The following is a 6,824-nucleotide window of genomic DNA, read 5'->3' on the forward strand; positions in this document are numbered from 1 at the left end:
TGGTAATACTTCCTTGCAAGATGATGATGATGATTATTATTATTATTTGCATTTCTAATTAAAAGGTAAAGGTTGCATTTCAGATTGCTGAATATATTTGCCACTGGAGATGCTGCCATGGATTAAACCTGGGGATTTCATAGAATCATAGAGTTGGAAGAGACCACAAGGGCTATCCAGTCCAACCCCCTGCCAAGCAGGAAACACCATCAAAGCATTCTTGACATATGGCTGTCAAGCCTCCGCTTAAAGACCTCCAAAGAAGGAGACTCCACCGCACTCCTTGGTAGCAAATTCCACTGCCGAACAGCTCTTACTGTCAGGAAGTTCTTCCTAATGTTTAGGTGGAATCTTCTTTCTTGTAGCTTGAATCCATTGCTCCGTGTCCGCTTCTCTGGAGCAGCAGAAAACAACCTTTCACCCTCCTCTATATGACATCCTTTTATATATTTGAACCTGGCTATCATATCACCCCTTAACCTTCTCTTCTCCAGGCTAAACATACCCAGCTCCCTAAGCCGTTCCTCATAAGGCATTGTTTCCAAGCCTTTGACCATTTTGGTTGCCCTCTTCTGGACACGTTCCAGCTTGTCAGTATCCTTCTTGAACTGTGGTGCCCAGAACTGGACACAGTACTCCAGGTGAGGTCTGACCAGAGCAGAATACAGTGGTACTATTACTTCCCTTGATCTAGACGCTATACTCCTATTGATGCAGCCCAGAATTGCATTGGCTTTTTTCGCTGCTGCATCACACTGTTGACTCAGTGTGATGCAGTGTGATTTGTGCATGCAAATTAGATGTTCTACCTACAGAAGGGTTAGAAGGAATCAGGCAGTCCTTAAAGTGACCGGTGTTATATGGTCCCATTGGCCGCTCCCAGTCACCAGTCTAGCTGCTGCATTCTGGACTAGTTGTAATTTCTGAGTCACCTTCAAAGCAGTCACTGATAAAATTCCTAGCCGCTGAGGCTGCCTTTGTCACCTTCAGTGACAAAGATAGATCCCCAAACTATTAACCTGTTATTTCAGAGGGAGTGAACCTCATCCAGAATAGGTGGCTGACCAATCTAATCTCCTCAAGTGGTTTTCTGGTATCAAACCATCTGCAAGTGGCCTACCTGAACTTTTCTACTGCTCAGCGTCATGGTGTCAAGGGCAAGGCTAGTGTTGCACCGTTTGTACAAAGAGGAGCTCCTTTGCTGACGCAGCATCCTTTATCCCAGGCAGATGCTCTCTTGCGCTGACATGCCAACTAATCCTCTCCCACCAATTTGGGCTGCTTTATTTCCCCAGGGCAGCTGGTCTCCAAAGCAGCATCTGTTTCTCAGCAGAGGTCTAATCTAGCTGCTTTATTCCTGCCAACCAGCACAGTTTCTCCTCTTCAAACCCAGCCTTGCCTTCAGTGATGCTGCAAACCGTTTAGTCTAAAAATCTTTGCCAATACACCAATAATACACTCATTAGCTTCTCCCCGCCTTGAAAAAAAAAATGGGTCAATATCTCATTTATATTTCAAATCAGGTTACAAATATGCTGTCTTTTGCTAGATTACTACAGATCTAGGGGTACTGGTACGGCCTCAGCCGCGTATACCTGAAGGAGCGTTTCCACCCCCATCGTTCAGCCCAGACACTGAGGTCCAGCTCTGAGGGCCTTCTGGCAGTTCCCTCTGTTGTGACGTGGGGTTTGTGATTTCAGCTCTCTTGACATAACATGCTGGAGACAGTTCTCTAGTAACAGCTCTTTATTAAAGTGAACAAGACTGAAGACTGAGGAGAGGAAAGCTACATTTATAGGGACAGGGGACTAGCTAGGAAGGGATACATTTTGGAGGGAACAATATCAAGCAATCACAGTGCTGCCTTTTGGAGGAAACCAATAAGACAGAGGATCCAAATACAGCAGCTTAAATGAACCAATAGTAGCTGTACCCTCTGGAACCAAAAGGCAGTTACTTTATCCTAATGCAAATACAGACAATAATAATACAGATATAAAATCCTTTGACTCAATACACAACACCCCTCCCCCCCTAGTGAGCACAGCAGACGTAATCCCTCAGGTACTGTGGGGTCCTACAACTTCTACCTGATCTCCTGACAACAGGGGTTGCAGGTTCTGGATTGGGTGTTACCTGTGGTGGAGGGGCTGCTATAGGGGTTTCGTCAGGAACAGATGGAGTCCCAGACATCTCAGGGTCCCCGACCTGTACCTCGTCATCCTGAGGACTAGCAGACCCTGGTTCATTTGCTGAAGCCCCTGGTGACTGCACCTCTGGGCCATCTTCACTCTGGTCTCGCAGCTGTGCGTCATTAGCCAGGGATGAATTATCTGACTCCTCCCTGCTGAGCGCCCGGCGCCTCAGCTGATCTATATGTCTCTTCCAAACTTGCCCATTTTCCAAGGTCACATAATAGGACACAGGTCCACTAGCCCGGGTGATCACACCGGCCACCCACCGCGGACCTCGTGAATAGTTCCTCACCCAGACCAGATCTTCAGGGGCGAGATACCTTGTTGTGTCAGTCTCAGCCTGGGGGGTTGCTCTTGAATTATGGTTTGGCATTTTATCTGGGTGGACATAATCCAGCACCGTTACCAGTCTTCTACCTAAGAGCAGCTCGGCTGGCGACTTGCCCGTCGCAGTACACGGCGTCGCATGCTGCAAAAATAACATTCGCGCAATGCGAGCCGACCAGTTACCCTCCATTAAGCGCGCAATGGATTCTTTGGCTGTTCTTACCATGCGCTCAGCCTGCCCATTGGAGGATGGGTGAAAGGGCGCGGATGTGACCCCTCTTATAAAGTTATCAGCCAAGAATGCCCTGAATTCTTGGGATACAAAAGCTGCCCCATTATCTGATACAATGGTCTCAGGTAACCCGTGGGTAGCAAACAGCTGCCTCAACACCTTGATTACGGCAGCTGATGCCATACTAGGGACCATCGCCACTTCTAACCATTTGGAATATGCATCAACGATAACCAAAAAGACCTTCCCTTGGAATGGCCCAGCAAAATCTATGTGCAGCCGGCTCCAGGGAGTCCTGGACTGCTCCCACCAGTGGACTGGTGCTCTGGCCACTTCTGGCCGCACCTCTTGGCATGCCTTGCATGTTCGTACCCATTGTTCTATGTTCTGGTCCATTCCAGGCCACCACACATAACATCGGGCTAGCGACTTCATCCTGACCATTCCCGGGTGTCCCATGTGAAGCGTCTCAAGAACCCTGTTTCTCAGTGGTGCTGGGATGATCACCCTATCTCCCCATAGGAGACAACCCTTATGCATGGACAATTCGTGCTGCCTTGTCGCATAAGGCCTGAATTTTTCTTCATGCGGACCACCTGGCCACCCCCTCCCCACCCAAGTGAGCACACGGGAGAGAACAGCATCTTTCCTAGTTTTCTCAGCTATATCCGTAGCTGTTACAGGAGCCCCCGGAAGTGTTTCTAGCATCATAATGTGCTCCGCCAGAGCAGGATCCTCATTGCTCCCGCCAGGAAGGGGCAATCGACTCAGCGCATCAGCATGGCACAACTGTTTCCCCGGCACATGGGTCAAGGTGTACTGGAACCCATTCAGGAATATTGACCAACGCAACATTCTGGGGGAGAGAATTTGTGGCGTTTGTTTGTTTGGGTTGAACAACCCTAACAGTGGTTTGTGGTCCGTTTCAATGGAGAAATGGCGACCGTACAAATAATCATAGAACCTTTTGATTCCGGACACAATAGCCAGTGCCTCTTTATCAATTTGAGCATAGTTGCGCTCTGTGGGCGACAACGTACGGGAATAGAAAGAGATGGGCTTTTCCGACCCATCCGGTTCCCTATGACTCAGCACAGCCCCCAGACCGTATTGAGAGGCATCACATGCCAGGACCAGCGGCTTTGACTCATCATAATGAGCAAGGACGCTCCTGCTACTCAGCATTCCTCGCAAGGAGTCAAAAGCCTTCTGCTGCTCCCGCCCCCATCGCCACACATTCTTTTTCTGCAATAGTCTATGTAATGGTTCAGCTACCGAAGCTTTCTGGGGTAAGAACGAATGATAAAAGTTAATAAGTCCCAGGAATGACTGCAACTCCGTCTTGTTCTGTGGTCGTGGTGCCTCGATGATGGCCTTAATCTTAGCATCTGTGGGGTGGATGCCTGATGCATCAATTTTAAACCCCAAGAAATCCACAGTTGGCACCCCAAAACTGCATTTTTCTTTTTTCAGTTGCAACCCCACCTCCTTGAACTTGAGCAACACTGCACGGACACGCGCAACCAGTTCCTGTGGGTCTTTTCCAGCAATCAAAACGTCATCAAAAAATGGCAAGACCCCCGGCAGACCTCTTAACAGGCGTTCCATGAGCCCTTGAAAAATCCCTGGGGCCACACAAACTCCGAACTGTAATCTGTTAACTCTGAACACCCCTTTATGTGTGACAATAGTCTGTGCTTCCGCTGATTGTGGGGTTACTGGCAGCTGTTGGTAAGCTTGTGCCAGGTCAATTTTGGCGAACACCTTGCCCCCAGCCAGTTTAGCCAACAGATGTGATACGACTGGAATGGGGTATGAGTTTCCCCTGAGTGCCTTATTGATAGTACATTTGTAATCTGCACATATCCTGACTTCCCCATTTGCTTTAAGGGGCGTGACGATTGGAGTCTCCCACTTAGCAGAGTCCACGGGTGAGAGAACTCCCTGCTTGACCAATTTATCCAGCTCTGCCTCGATCTTGGGTTGCAGTGCAAATGGCACTCGCCTTGGTTTGAGTCGGATTGGGGCCACACCGGGGTCCAACTCGAAGTCAACTGGGGGCCCTTTATAACAACCCAGTTTTCCATTAAAGAGACCAGCAAATTCCTTGCATAATGCCTCGCTCATCTCAGGGCAGGTTTGGATTGAATTAAGCCCTGAGATACTCAGTCCCAGGGCGGGGAACCAGTCAGTGCCCAGGAGACTGGGGCGACTGCCCTTCGCAATCACCAGTTTGAGTACAGCCTGTTTGTCCCGGAACTGTACTCTCACGGCACACATTCCCATAACATGGATGCGGCCTGCTGAGTACGACTGCAAGGTTGCCGGGAAGGGCTCCAGAGGGGGCAACTTACCCCTGGGGAAGAATGTCTTCGCGGTCTGGTCCGACACGATGGTGAATGCAGATCCGGAGTCCACCTCCATGTCGCACTTCTGACCCTCAATCTTCACCTTGACGTGTGCCTTGCCTTGCGCTGGAAACTGCACGGCCCTCCCGTTGATCTCCGTTACGTAGTGGCAGTCCTTTAGAAAACGAGTTGCTGTGGGCGGTCTGCGATGCTCCAGTCTAGGTGCTCCTGTTGCTCCCGACGCCGCCGATCTACAGACCCTGGCGATGTGACCCGTCTTTCCGCACGTCCGGCACATAGCATCCCTGAAACGACAACTCTTCCGCTCATGGTTTCCGCCACAACCTGGGCAACTGCCTCGGCGATCTTTGTGCACTGTGCAGGCCTGACGCACCAACTCGACCCCACGGACTGGGCTCTGGCTCGGAGTAGCCTCTAGCTCGTCCATGGCATGCGCAACTTCTATCTGTGGCTTAGTGGCCTTGCGACTGGCATCAAGCTCCTCTCTTTCATAATTCTCCGTGGCGGTGGCCTCCTTCAAGGCTGAAGCAAGGGTAACCTCTTCTTTAGCCACGATGCGTCTTCTGGCTTTCTTGCTGCTCAGACCACCAATAAACCGATCCAGGAGAGTCTCTTCCAGATTTTGGAAGCCGCAGTGCTGAGCGAGCTTCCGGAGTTCAGCCAGAAATGTGGATACAGACTCCCCAGCATGCTGCTGCCTCTTATGGAACTCCATCCGCCGGGCCATCTTGGTCTCAGTAGGCGCCAAGTGGCTTGTTAGGCAGGCAAGAATATCTTTGAGAGATGTCTCACTCAGCTTCGCTGGAGCAAGTAATGCCTTGGCCAGCTTGAAGGTCTCGGGCCCACAGTAGCTCAGGAATGTGGCCCTTCTTTTGCTGGCATCGGTGATCCCTTGAGCCACTGCAAAGAACTCGAAGCGTTCGACGTAGTCTTCCCATGTGTGGGGCTCTGATGGCTGGAAGGGCTCCAATACCCTTGGACTCTCCATTGTCCTAGCGGGCAGGGTCGTCTTCTCAGCTGGCCAGTGAGTCTTGTTCTAAGCTGCAATCCGGACTCTGAGGCAGGGCTGTGTTTAACCGCTCCTCAGCATTCCGGATCCCACCTTCGTCGCCAGTTGTTGTGACGTGGGGTTTGTGATTTCAGCTCTCTTGACATAACATGCTGGAGACAGTTCTCTAGTAACAGCTCTTTATTAAAGTGAACAAGACTGAAGACTGAGGAGAGGAAAGCTACATTTATAGGGACAGGGGACTAGCTAGGAAGGGATACATTTTGGAGGGAACAATATCAAGCAATCACAGTGCTGCCTTTTGGAGGAAACCAATAAGACAGAGGATCCAAATACAGCAGCTTAAATGAACCAATAGTAGCTGTACCCTCTGGAACCAAAAGGCAGTTACTTTATCCTAATGCAAATACAGACAATAATAATACAGATATAAAATCCTTTGACTCAATACACAACACCCTCCCTGTGAGAAGTGGGCTCAGTGTCCTGCACTCTGAGAGAGGCATTACCACAAACCGAAGCACCCATGCAGGACCTGCTCCAAGTCTGAGCAGAGGCAAGCAGGCAAAGGTTTATGCATTTATCTGTATTTAAAAGAATAAAAATTGTGTGTGGGGTTCCCTGGGGAACGCCCTCCCATCAGATGTCAAGGAGATGAAAGAACTTCACACCTTTTGGAAGACATCTGAAGG

Source organism: Zootoca vivipara, chromosome 5 (genome assembly GCF_963506605.1).
Source record: "Zootoca vivipara chromosome 5, rZooViv1.1, whole genome shotgun sequence".
NCBI classification, from domain to species: Eukaryota; Metazoa; Chordata; class Lepidosauria; order Squamata; family Lacertidae; genus Zootoca; species Zootoca vivipara.